Source organism: Equus caballus, chromosome 16 (assembly GCF_041296265.1).
Source record: "Equus caballus isolate H_3958 breed thoroughbred chromosome 16, TB-T2T, whole genome shotgun sequence".
In the NCBI taxonomy this organism is placed as follows: Eukaryota; Metazoa; Chordata; class Mammalia; order Perissodactyla; family Equidae; genus Equus; species Equus caballus.
The window spans coordinates 9,537,768-9,558,232 of record NC_091699.1 but is presented as its reverse complement, the minus strand read 5'-3'; the positions used below and the strand labels follow the sequence as shown (position 1 = coordinate 9,558,232).

The 20,465-nt window shown below is 42.5% G+C and overlaps 1 long non-coding RNA gene across 5 annotated transcripts in view; it reads left to right on the top strand.

The window, feature by feature from the left end:
• The first annotated feature begins 15,311 nt into the window (after positions 1-15,311).
• The window catches only part of LOC138917998 (uncharacterized), a 36,437-nt gene continuing 31,283 nt past the window's right edge, over positions 15,312-20,465 (top strand). For 4 of the 5 annotated variants that reach the window (XR_011426748.1, XR_011426746.1, XR_011426747.1 and 1 more), the window contains exons 1-2: positions 15,312-15,667; positions 20,019-20,078. This is a non-coding gene — a long non-coding RNA (uncharacterized lncRNA). Of the gene's footprint in view, positions 15,668-17,604; positions 17,679-19,588; positions 19,682-20,018; positions 20,079-20,465 lie in introns of all 5 variants that reach the window. The other variant, XR_011426750.1, reaches the window with a different exon arrangement.

Below are 20,465 nucleotides of genomic sequence, written 5' to 3'. Positions count from 1 at the left end.
CTCTGAATGGGAAACCTGACTCCCAAACACTGCCTTTCCCTTGGCTCGCCTTAGGATTTCTCCCTGAATGACATGATTGGCCCATTCACCCGACTGCTGCCCCCTCGGTTTTGGTGGCTCTGGAAGAGGTACCAAGATGTACTGGCCTTTCCTTCACCATTGAGGAGACCAATGAGAACCCTTCTTGACTCCTCAACCTGCCCTTAGGTTTTGATGTGTACACTGCCTGTCCCAGTGACCACAAGACCTTGGAGACCACTCTGACTCTCCTTAGGGAATTGAACTCTCTCTAACTACAACCACCAGACTAGAGCAAAACTGGGGCCACTGTTTTAGGAACAACTTCAGCATTTGCAGCTAAGGTTGGAACACTTCTGGAGATCTACCAAAGCCCCTGGGTAAGGGGTCTGGATTCTGGAGAGAGAGATTCCGGTCTTCACCAATCAGTTCTCTCATCCAATCATAGGGAAAGGCAGAAGCTCTACGTATGTCATCCCAAGGACTTCTCAGTTTGTGAGATTATTAACTGGGTTGGGAAGGAATATGATGGTGAAGGAGAAGTGCCATGGAAACATTGAGACTCAGCCCAGGGTCATGCTCAAGGCCAATGCATCCACCGCACTGCTCCTGGGAACATTGGCTGAGGACAGCTCACAGCTCTTTCCCTCACAGGACATGCCCACAGCATAGGGAACCACCTAACCTTAGGACACAGCCCTCTCGAGGGACAGCCAGAGGCCCATGTCTGGCTGATAAGGGAATAAGAAGCCTGGTCTCAATTTGGGACAACACCAAAGGGCTGTCCCAGCTCCAGAGATCCTTGAGAGTTGGCACAGACTCAGTGGCAACTGTCTTGGCCTTCAGCTTCTCCTTCAACTATCTCCGCCTTGCTAACTTCCCATAGGGATATCTCCCCAGAACACTTCCGTAAACCTTCCACATGGAATCCTCCCCCTCACAGTCTCTTTCCAGGGCCCCATCTGTGACAGGCAGCAATTGGGAGACATTAATGCTGAACACAGCAGCATGAGATTCGGCAAATGCTGTTCTGGAAGAATTATCTGTTAGATGATCTGAGAGGGTAGGTCGATGTCATCTCCAGGATAACTTAGGTAATGCTCTGGTAATAAATGCAACAATTGAGAAATTCATGACTAAAGATGCATTTCTCCTCAGATTTACATCATACATTGATAGTTGAGGTGAAGGGACCCCTGCTTCCTAAGTCACGTGGGGCAAGGCTGATGGAGGCCCCACGATCTTGTTGGTACACCATCTGAAACTGATGCCTTCTTCAGTTGCCCCCAAAGGACAGAAAGAGCACCTAGGGTCTTACACCTCCTCTTTTCTTCTCTGGCTTAAAAGTGATGCCATTGGTTGGAAGGTGCCACACATCCTTTCCAAAACCAAGAGGTCTAGGAAACATAGTCTTCTGTGTGCGAGAGTGAAAGCAGAAGTGGATGCTGGCACCACACTCTCTTTCTTTTCACCAAAGGATATGATTGCTTTCCCTCTCACATAGAGAATTCACTCACCCTATTTCCCAAGGAGGACATCTGAAGACCCGGTAGACTCAGAAACCCTAGCTGACCCTTGGGCTAATGGGACAAAGACTTCAGGGACCACACATGACAAAGAATACAGAACTCGCAGGAGTGGATCAGAAAATTCACTAAAGAAATGAACAAGGACTATTGTAATAAGCAGAAACAAGAAATGCTGGGGATGGGGAGAACCTGACATCCTCAATTGTCACATCATCCTATTCCAAATACTCAGTCTCCTGCAAGAAGTTGCAGGGCATACAAAGGGACAAAGAAGGATGGCTCATACAGAGGAAAACTTAATGATTAGAAGGGGCCCTTGAGGAAGCACTGAGGGGTTACTGCAGAAACTTTTGTCTGCTTGTTGCTATTCACATTCCTGTGCTGAGCCTATGTCTTCAGAAGCTTGTCGCGGGGATGCTGAACAGCTCTGTTTCAGGGTAAGACAGTCAGAGGTCATGGATACCAGCACCTGATTTGTCTATTCTCTTCTGTCTTTCTCCATGACTATATCTACTGTCTCATCTTGCTTTACAAGCAAAACCTGGAAAACCTACCAAAGCAATTGTTTTTGGGTTTTTCTACCAATAGTACAGAAAATATGGCTGTTACTTTTGGTGCTGAAACTCAATTTTGTGGAGCAAATTTCAACCTGAATTTGAAGTTTGTTTAAAATAGTTAAACATAGAATAACCATATGACCTGGCACTTCCACTCCTAGATATTTACCCCCTAAAATCGAACACAGGTATACAACCAACAATTTGTCTAGGAATATTCACATCAGCCCTGTGCATAATAGTCCAAGGTGCAAGGTCCATCAACTGATGAAGGGAGAAACAAAAATGGGGACATCCATGCAATGGGATATGAATCAGCCATGGAAAGAAGTGAACTGCTGATGTGTGTATAATCTTTAAAAGCACTATGCTAGTGAAAGAAGGCAGACACAAAAGGAGAAATCTTTATGTTTCTATAGATACGAAAAGTCCAGAAAAGGCAGATCAATAGATAGAATGTCCCTTCCTGGTTGCCAGAGGCTGGGCGTAGGGTGGAATGGGGAGCGACTGCTTAATTTGTATGGGGTTTCCTTTAGGATGATGAAATCTTGTGGTCCAGACAGTAGTGATGATTGCACAGCACTGGGAATGTCCTAAACCCCACTGAATTGTGGGTGATTCACCTTTTCACAGTGAATTTTACGTGACGTGAATTTTACCTGACTTTAAGAAAACAATACAGAGTTCATTAGCTCCCACAACAGTGTCAAGAGCCCCTGTGGCTCAAGGATGAAAGGGCTCGATCAACAACCTCATGACTACTCCAGGAGTGGTAGATTTTCATTTTCTCTCATAGTGAGAGTTTTCTGTCCATTGTCACAAGACTATTTGATTCTTGGCCCCAAATGTCCAAAGACAGTGAGAGAAAATATGCCCTGCCATACCCCTTTTCACTAGACAGGGCTTTCCTTCCAGAAGCCCCAAGGGAACTTTCTGGGTCAGGGTTGCAATCCAGCCCATCACTAAGCTACACTTTGAGCAGTGACAGGATTGCATTCAATTCCTTCCCCACTGTTCTCAGGTGAGAAGAAAAGGTCATGTCGCCTGAGTCCATGAGATGGGAAACACCCAAACCAAACTTAGGTTCTAGCAAGGAGACAGCCATCAGTACACAAATAACTCCCTGTTCTAGGATTTAATTTTCTTATTAATAGACTTTACTTTTGAGAATAATTTTAAGTTTACAGAAAAATTCAGCATGGGGCTGGCTCAGTGGCATAGTGGTTAAGTTTGTATGTTCCAGTTTGGTGGCTCGGGTGTCCCAGGGTTGATCCCGGGTGCAGACCTATGTACCACTGATGAAGCCATGCTGTGGTGGTGCCCCACATACAAAATATAGGAAGATTGGCACAGATGTTAGCTCAGCAGCAGTCTTCCTCAAGCAAAAAGAGGAAGATTAGCAATACATGTTAGCCCAGGGCCAATCTTCCCCAGAAAAAAAAATATATATATATATATATTATATATATATATATATATATAATATATATATATATATACAGCAGACAGCACAAGTTCCAATATCCTCCCTCATACCCCAGTTCACACACACTTTCCCTTGTCATCAATATCTTGCATTTGTGAGATACATTGGTTATATTTGATGAGCCAACACTGATACAATATAAAGTAAACAGCTTATGTTAGGGTTCACTCTGTGTGTTTTATCTTTAATGGGCTTTGAAGAATGTATAAGGACATCTATCCACTGTTACAGTATCATACACCATAATTTCTCTGCTCTAAAATTCCTCTGTGCTCCTCCTATTCATTCCTCCCTCCCTCTGCCCAAGTCCCGGTAACTACTGAAGTTTTTACCATCTCCTTGGTTTTGCCTTCTCCAAAATGGCACATAATTGGAATCATACAGTGTGCAGCCTTTTCCAATTGGCTTCTTTTACTAAGAAATGTGCATTTAAGATTCCTCCATGTTTTTTTCTTGGCTTGATAATTCATTTCTTTTCTATTGCTGAATAATATTCCATTGTTTGAATAGATAACAGTTTGTTTATCCATTTACCTCTTGGAGGGCATCTTGTTTATTTGCCATCTTTTCCAATAATGAATAAAGCTGACATAAACATTCAACTGCAGGTTTTGTGTGGATATATGTTTTCAATTCATTCAAGTATATACCAAGGAGTGAAATTGCTGGATCTTAGGGCAAGAATGTCTAGCTTTGTAACACACTTCCAAACTCTCCTCCAAAGTGGCTGCACTGTCTTGCATTCCCAACAGCGATGGATGAAGTTTCCTGTTGCTCCATGTCCGCCTCAGCATTTGCAGTTGTCAGTGTTCTGGGTTTTGGCCGTTCTAATAGGCCTGTACTTGTATCTGATTGTTATTTCTAATTTGCATTTCCCTGATGGCAAGGATGTTGAGCATCTTTCTGTGTGCTCATTTGCCATCTGTGTATGAAAGGGCGGAAACAGAATGAACTGCAGGAACAGAGATGGCTGGGATGACAGGAAGGTGGAGGCAGAGATGATCTTCAGGGCTGACTAGGCACTGACTGTGCCCTCTGTCAGATAAATTGTGGTCTACCTAAAATTGAGTTTTGAGTGAAAACTCCATAGTATCTGGTTGTGCACACATATATCTTATTGAGGCTTGAGTTTTTATATATGCTTTTACTGAAAGATGCCATAAGCCCTATGTATAAATAGGTTGCTGTACAGCAGGTGATGACGGTGTCAGAGATGATGAGAGTCTATCTTGAGTGGATGGTGTCTGCCATGCAAGCGGCATGTGTTGCCTATCACCAGAGGCAGAAACCCAAACACTTCTGCCACTGCGTCTTAGTATTGGAGTCTCCAAGGAAAACACAACGCAGCCAAGCACTGGGTGGAACAATGCTTTACTCACATAGAGGAGACAGAGCAAGATCAGCTTCAGTGGTAGGCAGTGGTCCTCCATGGCCAGCTGGTTCCTCCTGGCAGCTGAGGCAGGGCAGTTGGCCTGCACACACCCCTCTCATGCCATAGAAGAAAGAACCTGACCCTCTCTGCAGGGGACAAGTATAGCAGTGGAGTTGGCCAGCTGCCATGTGACTCCCAAGCTTAAGCAGAACGGAGAACACATTGAGTCTGGAATGGGAAAAGATAGTCCCACAAGAGGTGACAAGTCCAGCACAGGCTGTGCAGACTCCTTACCTCTTGGTGGAGAAGTGTTCCCCGCCCACAACTCCTTCCTAAGTGGCCCAGTGAGGGTCCACAGACCACAGGCGCTGGATTGCCTCTCCCAGCAGTGGCAGTGGCAGCCAATGCCTCTCCCATTATGCATTTTCATTTTGTATTTGCCACCAGAGAGAGCTCTGAGAGGAGCTACATCTCTTTTATCTCTTGGAGGACACTTCATTCCTGAGAAGTTTCCGTATTCTTGGCTACATTGGGTTCATAATCTAATCATTTTTATATTTGTGTATGTAGCATGCGCAGTATCCCCTCTCTAATGTTCAGTTCACTTGCAACACTGGAGGTGCTTACTATTATATTTCTATTTTAGAGCTGAAGATTCTGAGGTCAGAAGAGATTACATAACATCTACGAAGTTATTACGTTTACTAAGTGCTGAAGCCATGTTACCAGGTCAGACAAGCTTCCTTCAGAGCTGACCTTTTTAACCTCTAATGACTTCTTGTAGAAAAGAGAAGAGTGAATGCAGGTTCTTTCTCAAGATCATTGATTGCAGGAGTTCCTTGAAAAGAAAACAAAAAGCAATGCCTTCGTGTTAGGAAAAAACCTTACAGTTCTCCTTTACCCAGTGTCTCATCTTAATTTTCACAAGGAACACCTCACTTCACCAAATCTATGTGGGTTTTCCCCACACCAAGCAATTCCATGGACACCAGCTGGGCGTTCTACAATTTAACGTCATTCTGACACTCTGTAGCTGGAGATAGCATCAGATCCCACTGGTTGAGGGCTCAGTCCCATGACACTGCCCCCCACTTCAGATGCCAATGGCAAGCGGTAGGTCCCCAGGTTACCCACATTTTCTGTCCAGTTTAGCTACAAATCAGAGGTTACCACAACTTCCTCCTCAGGTTCGATTAATTTTCTAGAGCAGTTCACAGAACTCAGGGAATCATTTATATATGTTTACCAGTTTATTGAAGGATATGATGAATGATACAGATGAACAGCCTAATGAAGAGACACACAGGGTGAGGTTGGGGAGGGTCCCGAACATGAGAGCATTTGTCCCTGTGGAGTCGGGATGGATCACCCCCACTGTAGACAGATGTGTTCACCAAGCTGGAGGCACCCCAAAGCCCATAGTATTGGGATTTCATGGAGGCTCCCTCACATAAGCATGACCGATTATTAACTCCACTTCCAGCCCCTCCTCTCTCTCTAGAGAAGTTGGAGGAGAAAGGGGGGATGGAAATCCCAAGCTTCTAATCACAGCCTGGTCTTTCTGGTGTCCAGCCTGCATCCAAAAGCCACACAGGAGCCCACCCAGAGTCGCCTAGTTAGAACAAAAGAAGCTTCTATTGCTCTTGGCACTTAGGAATTTACCAGTGTTCCAGGAGCGCTGTGTCAGGAACTGTGGGCAGAGACCTATCTATATTTCCTATAAGCTCACAACATTTTTTCCATTTCACATTACTGTCTCCAGATACTGACTGTTGATACAGCATGTTTGCACCCTTCTCTGCTGTATTAAGCCTGGGTGGGCTTGACTGCTCCCAGAGGCCGCAGATGGGGAAGCGTCCGTAATCTGTAACGCCTGTTCATGAGTATCTGACTACAAATACTCTGCTCCTCAGGCATATGCAGACATGGATAAGCTGCAGCCAGAGGCTCAAAATCCGGAAAGAAGGGGCTATTAGAAGCTGAATCCCTACATAGGATGGGGGGGCAGAATTTTCCCTCTATTCTTCTAGGTTCTTCTGGCTGTTCTAAGAGTTAAATTGACATAAGACAGAAAAAAGGAGAAAAAGAAAACAAAGTTTAATAACATGTATGCATGGGAGAAACCTAGGAAAACTGAGAAACTCACCAAAACGGCTGAAGCCACCACCTTAATTACAACTCAAGCTGAAGACACAGGGGATGTTGGCGGTGGGGGTTTGGGACTTCCAGGGGCAATTCATGTGGAGATGGGAAAGTAAATGTTTGGTAAATAATTGTTTGCCGTACCTGGCAGAGACTTTGGAGACAGAGAGGACTGTGATCCACCCGGCCTCTCTGGGTTCCTCGCTGTCTGTCACACCTCGTTCATATCACACTGTAGTTTCCATGGTAGGAGCTCCCTCCTGGAACAGGCCTTCCATCTAGAATTCTTTTAGGCAGTTATGGGGAAGGTCAAAGTCTTTTCCTCTTAAAATTGATCAAGCCAAAGAGACACATTTTGGGGTAGCAAATTCTGCTCCCCTACAGTAGTTAGATTCATGAGGAACTGGAGCAAATGGGAAATGTAAAGTTCTCCTCAAAGGAGGCCCACATTTTAGTTATCAGCATTATTACATATTTAAGTATGTAATGCATACATAGCACAACCGTTCAAAAGGCAAAAGGGGTCAGCAAACTTTCCTTCCAAGTGCTCAGACACACAGTAGTTCACTTCAGAGAGAACAGTGCTTTAATTTTGGTGTGTATCCTTGCAGAGAAGTTACTTTCATATACAAATAGGCAGATGCTGAAAATACATACACCTACCTATATGCCTATATAAATATATAGGTCTATACTATGTTAATATGCAATCTCAAATACATATATGCATTTGTAGGTATTTATTTTTTTCTTCACACACATGTGGTTCCAAATCAGTACATTAGACATGTCGTCATTTCCCACAGCTTCAAATTAGGTCACAGTATGTGTGGCTGCACCCTAGGTTAAATAACCCATCTTCTAGTAACACGCATTAAGGATTTCCCTGTATTCTTACAAGCAGCGCTCCAATTATTAAACCTGCATAAACTACAGTTTTCATCTATGTAGGCTTACATGTAAGCTAAATTTTCAAAAGTGTATTTTCTGGGTGCATTTTCACTTGTGATGAGTTTTCACTTGAGTGTCTTTTCACTTGAAAAATTTCTCATGGTGACTGTACCATTTTACGTTTTCACAGCAATGTGTGACTGTCTGTTTCCCCAGCCCTCAGTTCCTACTCTGACTCTCCATTCTTCTTGCGCTAATGCTCTACTTTCTCCTCACCTCAAATATCATTCAAAGAGACGTTTTCCCTCTGTGTCAAGGCTCAGCGAGGATTCCACATTTGTCACTTTAGCCACATTTGTACTACAAATAGGAGAACACTGCAATATTATTCCTTTTGTAGGTTCAGCAAAATAAAATCTCATTCACACACATATTTCTAAGATTACTTAGGGTATTTCAATCTCTGACAATGGATAAAAACTAGGCTGAGAACATGATCCAGTACCTCTATAAAGAGTTTAACTGTTTAAAAAAAATGTTATGTTTTGTGGACACTGAAAGCTCATGGAATAGGAGTAAACATGAGTTGGGAACTGTGAAATAATAAGAAATATATATATTGATGTCTTCCCCTGGTTCCTGACACAGAGCTCCTAAAACCCTTGTAAAAACCTAAGTGGTGAGAGCAGTAGGAGCATCTTTTGTCCCAACAGGTGACTCTGGTGGGCCTCCGGATGACTCCAGGATGGGAGCGGGTTACCAGAAAGACCAAGTCTTGACTAGAAGTTTGGAATTTTGAGCCCCATCCTTCATCCTCCAGAGAGGGAGAGGGGCTGGAGACGGAGTTAATAATTGATCACGCCCACGAGAGAAAGCCTCCGGAAAACCCCAACAGTACAGCGTCTGGGGAGCTTCTGGGTGAACACGTGGAGGTGCTGGGAAAGTAGCATGCCTGGAGAGTGCATGGATCTGTGCCGGTTCCCCATGCCTTGCCCTAGGCATCTCTTCCATTTCGTTGCTTCAGAGTTATATTCTTCTATGATAAACTGGTAATCTTAAAAGTAAAACATATCTCTGAGTTCTTTGAGCTGCTGTAGCAAATTAAATTGAACCCAAGGAGGAGGTTGTGGGAACGTGTGATCTATAGCCTGTCGGTCAGAAGTGCAAGTGACAACCGGGGCTTGGGATTGGCATCTGAAGTTGGGGGGGGAACAGTCTGGTAGGACTGAACCCTCAACCTGTGGAATCTGATGCTGTCTCCAGGTAAACAGTGTCAGAATTTGGGTGAATTGAGTTGCATTGTAGGACAGCCAGCTCTTCCAGGGTCCTGGGTCCAGGAACCTCAAAGAGGAACAGAGAAGGAAGTGACATGAAATAGCTGTTCTTTAATAATTCTATTATAAGAATTAATAATATTATCTGAGGAAATGTGGAAATCACACAAGCCAGGGAAGGAGAGACAAATGGCCATAAGATGCTTGTACAATAAAAAGAAATGTGAAAATTTGTTTGTGTGCTATAGAATTTTGCTTGTGTGTGTGCATTTTAAAGTATTATAACTTAATATACAATTATAACCCAGTTTCAGCTATCAGTATCGTAAGAAAATAATTTCCCCATACAAAAAAATAAACACTTAAACATTTTAACGGCTACAAAATTATATTGAGGGTGTTTCGTTACTTACTTAACCATCTCAATCTTTGGGAAATTTAGTTGTTTTCCATAATATGCGATTATAAACGATGCTGGTATTAACATATATTCATACTAAAACATTCTGTATATTTTTTTATTTTCTTACGCTAGGCGTATAAGAGAGCATGAACTGAGAAAAATTTTAATTGCTCCTAATTTATATTTCCACCAGCACTACATAAAGTTTCTTACGTCAACAGAGTTACCATAAGGGATTAGTATTTCTTTAAACAATAATTTTGGAAAGGGAGACATGGAATGCAATCACAAAGGTAACCATTGCAGGACAGGAATTCTGAGTTTCCTTCCTATATAGATTTTAAGAACTCTGCCTAAAGCCAAAGAGAAGCCCGATCTTCTTTTCTTTATTTTTTAATTTTTCCCAAGGATTGGCACCTGGGCTAACAACTGTTGCCAATCTTTTTTTTTCTGCTTTTATCTCCCCAACCCCCCCCCCCCATATAGTTGTATATCTTAGTTGCACGTCCTTCTAGTTGTGGGATGTGAGACACCACCTCAACTTGGCCTGACGAGCAGTGCCATGTCCGCGCCCAGGATCCGAACCCTGGGCCGCCACAGTGGAGTGCACGAACTTAACCATTCGGCCACGGTGCCGGTCCCTGGATCTTCTTTTATTTTATATGAATTTTTTTTTTCTTTTTTACCCCTTTTACAAAAGAAAGATCCAACATCAAGTGATGGAGCCATTGGCCTCCCCAAAGATGTTCACAGATCGCTGCATCCTTTGTCTCTCTTTTCTGGGAGGGGTACATGTGATCAGGCTGTGTTAAACAACTTGATCACGAATATCATGTTGAGCTAGCTGATTTAATTACTCCTTCCCTGAGACTTCAGTGCCACAGGGACTGCTGGATTTGGAAAAAATGACCCGAGACCCAAAGGGGATATTGGGTAGGTTCCAGAACTCTTTAAAAATGTCTACTGCAGCGGAATGAATAAGACAACAGAGAGAAACTTTATTAAGCTGGATTTCAGGGTTTCTCAGCCTACGCTTCCACTATAGGGATAAGGTCCCTAGCAGAGAAATTTTTCTGTTAATCCTAGATCACTTAGAAGAACTATTACTTACTTTTGGAGTGCCAGAACTGACATGTTGAACTAGGACATTGGAAGCAGGAAGAGTTAACAGTGGATGTCTGTGGAGTGTGCTGAGGAAAGCTTTGTCTTGCCATGTCTCCTTAATGGACACAAGAAGATTCATACGTATAAGGAAACTCCATTTTCCTGTGAATATGTCCTCGCCTCATTGAAATACAGGAATTTTCTACAATTCAAAGGATGGAATGTATCTTCACGAAAATTCTGAATGAGAATCAAAGCAAACAATGCTTTATTTTGATAAAAAACAACAATAATAACAAAAACACTGAAGCAGTTATGCAGGTGCCATATCCCTCTGGTGTGCTGGGTTCCCTGCCCTGGTCTGAAGAGGAGAGTCCTCGCTACGACCTCACACAGCATTCCCTTCTGTATGTCTATGACATCTTCCATGTGTTTGCTCCTGGAACACAAGGAGAGATCTCCAACTCAGTGACACCACGCCAGTTGATGCATGCGGGCCATCTGGCCACTGAGGGCTCTGACAGTCTTCACTGATGGTCATGACCTCATGATGCATGGCACAGAACAATCTTCTCCACTTTGCCAAGTTTTAATATCCTCCACGATTACAGTGTTTAGACAATGAGTTACATGCTTATACGTTACAGTAGCTGGGAGGGGTTTCCTTCCAACTTCTGGTATTGGAGGAAAAGAAAGGACAACTTTGTGAGTCAGTCAAGCCATAGGAGACACACAAAGGCTGTTCACATTGTAGGAAATAATCAGATCTATTTAAAAAAAAAAAAATCAGTCTGTTGAGTGTTGAAGTCATTCTCTCCAACGTTTTGTCACTTGCAGAAATTCTTGTATGAATTCATTATAGGAGAAACCTAGTTTCTTCTGACTTTCTTATTATAATTAGAAACAGTGAGATGAAGGTGCTTAATAGGATTACTCCAGGGCAAGAGGGGTCCCTCTCTGAAGGGTCCTGTAGATGTGGATTTCCTACATACAATAAGTAGAATGATGGGATTTCATCTTTAGTTTAAGAAGAGGTCTTTTCATTAAACATTGTTCTTGGAAACAAGAGGGCGAGATGTTCGCAGTAGCAGGGATAATGAAACTATTTTGAAATAAGCAGAACTTCAAACTGAGGAAACCTAGGGGATTTTTCCAGTGGCAATGAGGAAAGCGGGAACTGGAGAGACTATGCCACCAGCTTGGGGTAACAGGAACCTCACAGCTCCAACGGTGATCTGTCAGCATGAAGGAGGGTTAAGTGGTCTAATCATCAGAATATGAAGAAAAGGACAAAAAGAAGACACCACAAGTCAACTCAGACCTAGGAAGAGACCCAGAGGCTTCACTTTGGGATCCTCCACGGTTAATAAACCTGTGTTCTTTCATAATTGTGAAAGGAGGCTCGCCTCCCCCAACAGTCACATTCAATTTCCATTATTAAGTTGACAAAATTAAGAATTTTTTTCTTTCTCCTCCAAAGCATACTGACAAATAAATACTAGATTTGCTGAGGCAGGATTCCTGTTTTGAGATCCACAGAAAAAAGAGCCTGAGTGAATTGTAGCTCTGTGAAAATAATCTTTGAAAATGTCCAGTTAAGCTTATTTTAAGTACTGAGGCAATCAGATCGTAACCTACGGACTCAGAGGTCAGTGTGAGCTGGTCATTGACTTGAAATACATTTACAAAGAACAGTTACGCTTGTCCTGAAAACAGTGTTTGTGCTTTCACTTTTTTAGAATCTGAATTTGGAGAAAAACCTGATTGACCAAAATTATAACTTTAAGAACTTCATGAATAGAGAAATTTCTTTCTTTTCACCTTCCTTTCTTCTATTTCATTTTCATTGTGAAATATACAAACACAAAAATGGATACATATTAGACAAGGAGAACTGATCGGTGGTTGCCAGGGGAAAGGGGGGTAGGGGGAGGGCACAAAGGGTGAAGTGGTGTACCCACAACATGACTAACGATAATGTACAACTGAAATCTCACAAGGTTGTAAACTATCATAATCTTAACAAAAAAAATGGATACATATAGATGGTTATTAAATAAACAACTGTGTGACATCAACCCAGGTCAAGAAATAGAGTACTACTACCACCAGTAGGTCTCCTGCATGCCCCCTACTGTTGCTAGACTCCTCTTGCCCCCAGGGTATCGAATATCCAAATTAGTATAATAACCCTCCCTTGCCTTTCTTTATACTCTTATCATGTCTATTTCTATGCCAAAATCATAGTCTGATTTTTGCCTGTTTTTTTTCCCTTGTGTAATTAGGGTAACATATATATACTGTTGCATCTGATTTCTTTCATTCAATATTAAGTATTTAAGATTCATACTCAGTGTTGCAAGTTAATCCTATTAATACACCATTTTGTTTATTCCTTCGATTGTTGATGGAGGTCTGGATTGTGTTCACTTTTGGCAGTTACAAATGATGCTTCTGAGACGATTCTTCTGTGTGTATATATATATATACACACATATATATATCTGGTTACCATTCGCATGGATTTACTTATGGTATTAAGCAGGGATCATAGGGTAACCATATCTTCAGCTTTACTGGGGATATTGTCATTTTTTTCTTCAAAGTCAACAAACCAATTGATAGTCCCACACTGTAATTCCCATATCTTCACATTCTTGCTGACACTTAATACTGTCCAAATTTTAATTTGAGGCTTCTGGTGGGTGTGTGGTGATGACTGTGGTGTAAATTTACTCAGCCTTTTCTTTTCTGTAATTCTGTCCCTGGTCAAGATTTGTGTGTGGGGGACAGGGTAGGAGGGAACCCGGGATTCCTACATCATCCTACGTGAAAATGTTTGTGGGGCACTGATATCATTTATTTCTTTTACTTTACTTGGTATTTCAAGTGCACTGTCCAGTAGTGTGGCCAGGACACAGAGTCATTTCTCAAGGACCCCACGGAGTCTAAATATTAGACTCTAAATATTAGGTCTTCTTGTTTCCTTTGAAATAGCTTCTTTTGTCCATCTGATCAAACAACCTCGAGTACTCTTTTTAAAAACAATAATTAAGATATAATTGACATATTATATTAGTTTCAGGTGTACAACATAGCGATTCAATATCTGTGTATATTGTGAAATGGTCACCACAATAAGTCTAGTTAACATCCATCACTATGCATAATTACATATTTTTTTCTTCTGATGAGAAATTTTAGGATCTATTCAGCCACTTTCAAATACACAATATAGCGTTAACTATAGTTAATATAAATATAAATAGAGTCAACAAGTGCGTTACATCCCCAAGACATTTATTTATAGCTGGAAGTTTGTTATTCAACCCTCTTCATCCCTTTCACCCCCCATCCCGACCCCCCACCTCAATTACTCTTGAGGGAGCATAAAATCCTCATACTGACTAATCGTGGGTACTTCCAAATTATTTGTCGGCTTCCACCCAGATCTTGCATTGAAAATCTCAAAGAGAGAGTTTAGATTTTCTTTCCTTCTCACTGCCTGACCTGACCGAAATGTCATGCATCGCTACTGGCCTATTGCTACATCCAGGAGAGTCACTTGAGGAATAGACAAAACTGGAGGAAAAAACACATGGATAATTTATCACTACATTGTCATCACAAGCATGGAATTCACCAATGATGCCTAGGAAGAAATTGGGATCATTTATGGAATAGTGTAAAGAGAACGTAGGAGATGTCTCAGCTGAAGAGAAAGAAGCTACAAAAAATAATTATGAAAAAGATGGAGCAATAAAATGCATCAGGAGATTCAGGAGCATAAACAGAGTTAAGGGAATAAAATGACCCATATTTTCTTAGTTACTCATTATGGAGAGCAGGATCAATTCCTAAAAGGTCAAGTAATTCTGATTCTGATGTATTTGATGATAATATTTATTACTAATGGTAATTTGTATTTTCAACTATCATCATGTAATGCTGATAATTTGCATATATAATTTATATTTCTATAGTTATTGCTACTCTCCTCTTAGACTAGTGACCATTATTTTGAGCGACAAAAACACAGTGCCTTGAGATTATCTGTCTGTTCATTACATGTGTTAAGTTATTGAATTTTTGTCTTGCATCAATTTTTATTTCAATAATTGATTGTCATTTAGATGATTCGGATGTTTACACATAATTATCAAGTCAAATCTCAGTATTTATTTAGCATTTCTCTCTTCAGTTATGGTTGGAAAATCTGTCCCTAACTTAATATTACAAAAACATATGCAGGTGTATCTCCAGATCGCTTTTACATTTAATTATTCATTCCATTTTGACTATTATAGCTTAGCCTAGAGAATTAAGTAAATGTGTATTACTTCACTCCTACACACTGTTTAAACGCAGCTAACAGACACTGAATAAACCAGCCCATCCCCGGCGGGATCAACAGTTGCTTGCCCCACATGCTGTCCCCAGGCTGCAGCCGCCTGAGGGGACTCGCCCGGGGCCCCGCCCTCAGAGCTCACACCCGCCACGCGCTCTCTCCCCAGGGCCGCCCCGCCGACCCTCCCGCGCGGCTCTGCGCGCACAGGCCGGACGCTCGGAGCCGGCGCCGGGCCGCCCTGCTCGGCCTCCTGGGCGCAGCGGCGCCTCTGGACCGAGCACGCGCACCAGCGGCCTCCGCGCAGACTCCGTGCCCGCGCACGCGCCCTCGCGTCGCGCTCCTGGCGGAGAGACCTGCGCTCGGGCCGGGCTCCGGGCGGTTCTCGCGGTGCCGTTCCAACGGGACTTCCGCGCTTCGGCGGCCTTTCGGACGAGCCGCGGCGCCCGGAGATGTTCAGGTTGGAGCGACACTTCCCAGAGGGTAGCGGTCACTCCAGATCTTCGGCTTCCATTCCGTGTTCGCGCGGTTCTCCCTCTTTGCAAGGTGAGTGGAGCTCATTTGTGGATGTGTTAGCACAGGATGCGGGAATCCTGTGAAGCGAGTCAGTTCGAGCCCGACGTGAACCAGAAGGGCTGGCGGCGGAAGCGCTCACAGCGTGGAGGCCCTTAGTAGGGACGCCAGTCCTCGCGGGACTCTCGGGCCTGAAAGGCAGAGGACGGTGTGTCTGTGGGGACAGACGGGCAGCGTGTGGCGGGGTGTGTGTGTGAGAGACGCGAATGAGCGGTGGGATGCGCCTCCGTGCCGTGGGTGTGGCTGCGAGGCTGTGACAGGTGCGTGGCTGTGCTGGGGTGACGGGGATTTGGTTGCATGTCCTTCACCTGTGCGGGTGTGATGGCTGTGGGTCTGTGGCTTCACTGTCTGGTGGCTCTGGGCTCCCTGGCGCTTCTTCCTCTTCTCTCCTCACAGCTGCTTGGCTGCAAGAGGGAAGTAGGACATTGAGCCCTAAAGGAAGATTTCCAGCCAGGGGGCACCGAGGTTAGTTTGGGATAGCCTGGGGAGTTCTCTACTTGGGAGCTCTGAGGGGCAGCTACTGTCTCAGAGCCTGGGGGTTCCCAGAGCTCGGACCCCAGGAACGTGCTGTAAACCTATTCCCGTGGTCCAGGCTCTGTCCTCTTTTCCATCTGTTTATGTGTATGAGCAGGGCGGGTGTGGACCTGGAGAGTGTCGTGTAAGGAAGTCATTCTGTGCCCCAAGAAAAGCCTGGTGCCTCCTGACTTCCTCCTCAGTCCTGCCATCCCCAAAAGAAGAACCATGAAAAGGGAAAATAATTGTTTTACACAAAAAAGTCAACATTGAGGATAGTTTTTTTTTCCATAAAATCATTGATTTTAAATTATTGATATAAGAAAAACTTAACAAAACTTTGCAATAATATCTGATTTTAGTTGTCTTCCCAAAAACATTTCCAAATACTGATTGAAATAGAAGAAACTAAGGAATCATTGTATTTCCCCACGTCTTTCTTTGCTGCTTCAGGGCACTGAGAGTCTTACTGATGTTCTCACTTATGAGATGCTTGATCACATCAGGTTCTTTGGGCAGGTTGTGATTCACAAATGTCTCTTTGATTCTGCTGCATTTCGGTGGGAGGGAAATTTCCTCCTCCTCTTTTCTAGAAACTCTTGATTTATGAATTAAAAATGCATTCTCAAGCAAAAGTCCTGACTTTTTTCCCTTTGTTTTGTGAGCATTATCAGAGCAGGGCTGATAAGCACAATTTTAATCTAAGAATAATTGTTTCTTTTATAATACCCAATTAGAGGGCATGCAATGTTCTTCAGTAAAAATATCTAACTTATTTATATAGGATTACAACATGTTATTAAGTTTTTATGTAGATTATATTTCTCCAAGATATTCATGCTTAGTAAGTGATCTTCACACTCTTAGTTTTACTGATGAACAACCCAAGGCATTAAAATGTCATGAACTCTTAAGAGCAGTTACGTTTAGAAAATCTGAGAACAGAACCTATGTCTTAAGTTTCAACTGGATACCGTTCCACAGTTATGAGTGCGTATTTTACACTTGGACCAGTATCATCCTGATTAATAATGCTGTACCTGCCATCATATAGCAGAACCAAGTTAATTAACCTGTTCCGTTAGATTTTTGTGTTTCTAGTTTTGGCTGTCATAAACTAAGTATTGAACATACTTGTACGTGCATTTCTTTATCTCAGTATTTTCTTAAGAAATGTCTAGAACTAGAATTTGGGGTAGAATAATCAGATTTTTAGTAAGTGCTTATGATATGCCAGACCATGCCATCTTAGTATTCGGGGTGATAAAAAGACTCAAATGACATAGTTGACACTTTTACGTTCCTTCTGGTAAGTAAAGTAAACCCTGAATAGGAATAGATGCATCGAAGGCCACTAGGGAGATTCAGATAATGTGACTTGGTGTTTTATATGGCAGTGATGTCATTCTGACTGCAGTCACCACTGTCGGGTTGTGATTAAACTCTGATGACCTATGAGAGCACCGTGATGGTAAGGAATTTATGTTGCAAATTTTTACATTACTTTTTAAGTTGAGATAGATTCATGATCATAAAATTCACTGGTTTTTTTTGTTTTTTTGGTGAGGAAGATTGGCCCTGAGCTAACACCTGTTGCCAGTCTTCCTCTTTTTGCTTGAGGAAGAGTGGCCCTGAGCAAACATCTGTGCACATCTTCCTCTATTGTGTATGTGGGGTGCCACCACAGCATGACTTGTTGAGTGGTGTAGGTCCATGCCTGGGATCCAAATGTGTGAACCTGGGCCAACAAAGCAAAGTGTGCTGAACTTGACCACTACGCTACTGGGCCAGCCCCAAAATTCACCTTGTAAAAATGTACTCAAAAGAAAACGTTTTACTATATTCACAAGGTTGTAAAAATCAGTACCACTATCTAATTCCAAAACATTTTATCACCTTAGTAAGAAACCCTGGCCTTGTTAGCTGTCACTTCCTATCCCTCATCCTCCCATACTCTGGAGACCGCTAACACGTCGTCTGTCTCCATGGATTTGCTGAGTCTTGAAATTCAGTCTACATGGAATCATGCAGTATGTGTCCTTTTATGTCTAGCTCCTTTCACCTAGCAAGAGTTTTTCAAAGTTCGTCCATGTGGTAGATAAGCACATTATTCTTTTACTTTACTTTGGAAAGTATACATGGCATTACATTTGCCATTTTAACCACTTTTCAGTGTACAGTTCTGTGACAGTAAGTGCATTCACATTGTTGTGTGACCATCAGCACCGTCCACTTCCAGGACTTTTTCATCTTCGACTGAAACTCTGTCCCATTAAACACTAACTCCCCATTCCCCTCTCTGCCCAGTCCTGGCAGCCACCGTTCTCCTTTCTGTCTCTATGAATTTGACTTCTCTAGGACCCTCATAGTAGAGCAATCGTGCAAAATTTATGCTTTCATGACTAGCTCATTTTACTTAGCACAGTGTCCTCAAGGTCATCCACGAGGAGTCGGTATCAAAATAGCCTTCAGTTTTATGTCCGTGTAATATTCCCTTATATCCATAAACGACATTTTCCTCATCCATCTGTTGATGGACATTTGGGTTGCTCCCACTTTTTGGCTGTTAGAAATGTGAACATTTGTGTACCAGTTTTTGTGTGAATGCATATTTCCATTCTCTTGGGTATATAGCTAAGGGCAGAAGTGCTGGGTCACACGGTAACTCCTACATTACATTTTTTATTCTGATGATGGTGGTTGCTGAGTGAGACTGATGGGATAAGATAATTGAGCAGCTTTCTGGAGGACTTGACTCACAGGGTGGGAAAGGGTTCCGTACAGAAAACTTGCAGAAGGATGTAACCCCGAGACCAGCAACAGTACATATTAGCTATACTCAGGGACCTCACCATCTGTCTAGACAGTCATCCAACAATGAGCATGCCTAGAAACCTGAGAGGAGATTGTGTCACTGGTAACTGAAAGAAACAAAAAACATTTAGTAAAACAACCCAAATTTAGTACATTTCTCCAAGACCTACTAAAATCTGTTTAGAAGAATGAACTTTCCACATTTTAGAAAACAGCTTCCACTTAACACACAACAAATGTTCACATGCATAGATATTTTACGAAATGGCCATTGAATCAGCAAGTTAATACATACTTAAACAAAACCCCCATCAGGAACAAAAGATAAGCACTGTTAATATTTGAATGTACAACTTTCTAGCTTGTTTTCTGTCTATTGAAGTCTGATGATTTTTCAGTCATTTGATATTGAGATACACATATGTTCTTCAAATGGTATCATATTGTACCTAGTTTTATAACCTGATTTTTCTACTGACAGTATTTCTGGAATGTTTTCCATGTTCACGATATTTTTCCTGACTTCACGTTTATTACATGAATATGTCGTAATGTGTTTAATCACAGTCAGTTTTTCTGGAATTGGAATACTGAATACTTCCTGACCAGTTCTATGTCTTTTCTAACCTCTTCAACCTCACGGGACCCCAAGGCCATGAGGTAAGGTGTGGCTGGATGGCGTGGCTCCTTTTCAGTCCTGGAAGGTGTGAATGGAGGGACGAGGACCTGTTCAGGGCAGGGCTGAGCAGCCTAGTCTCAGGTGCAGAGCAGCTTCCCCAAAGTGGAGGACAGGCCAGAAAACTGTCTGCTGAAGTGTTTGGGTTTCCTGGGGATTAGGGGAAGAGTTTGGGGTTATCTACAATCCTTCTAATCTTTTCATATTGTGTTTGTACAGTTAGTGGTATTATGCAAAATGGAATGGAGGAGCCAAATGTTACTTCCTTTCATGGTAACCCTAAATTGTGCTTGCTCTCATGGTCTCTTTTTCCTTTCCCAGCTCTGGATTCTCTTTGTTCTTTCCCAGTAGAGGAATCCCAAGGAGGACTGATCAGTTTTGGTAGGTGCAAAACCATGGTATGTGTAAGTTAGTGTTTCCTTCTCATTGAAATAGTGAGACGTAAACGTTTTCATTAATTGTTCTGAAGCTTCCTACCCAAAAGAACCCCATTTGATTATGTGCTTCCCAGTTCCTCCCATTCCAGTGAACTGAACAATGGTTCCAAATCACCTAGTCCTCCTTATGTGGCCCAGTCTTTTCCAGCCAGTGTTTATGTATTCACTGACAAGATTATTCTCTCCTATGTGCTCAGCTTAGTAATATTAAGAGCTATAGTGGAGGAATGAAGAAATTAAGTCCTGTCAAGAAATTATTTGAGCTTCCCGTGTCAGAACTGTAGCTGGAGGAGAGATGGAGATCCCATTTGGCCAAGCAGGGAAAGACTCT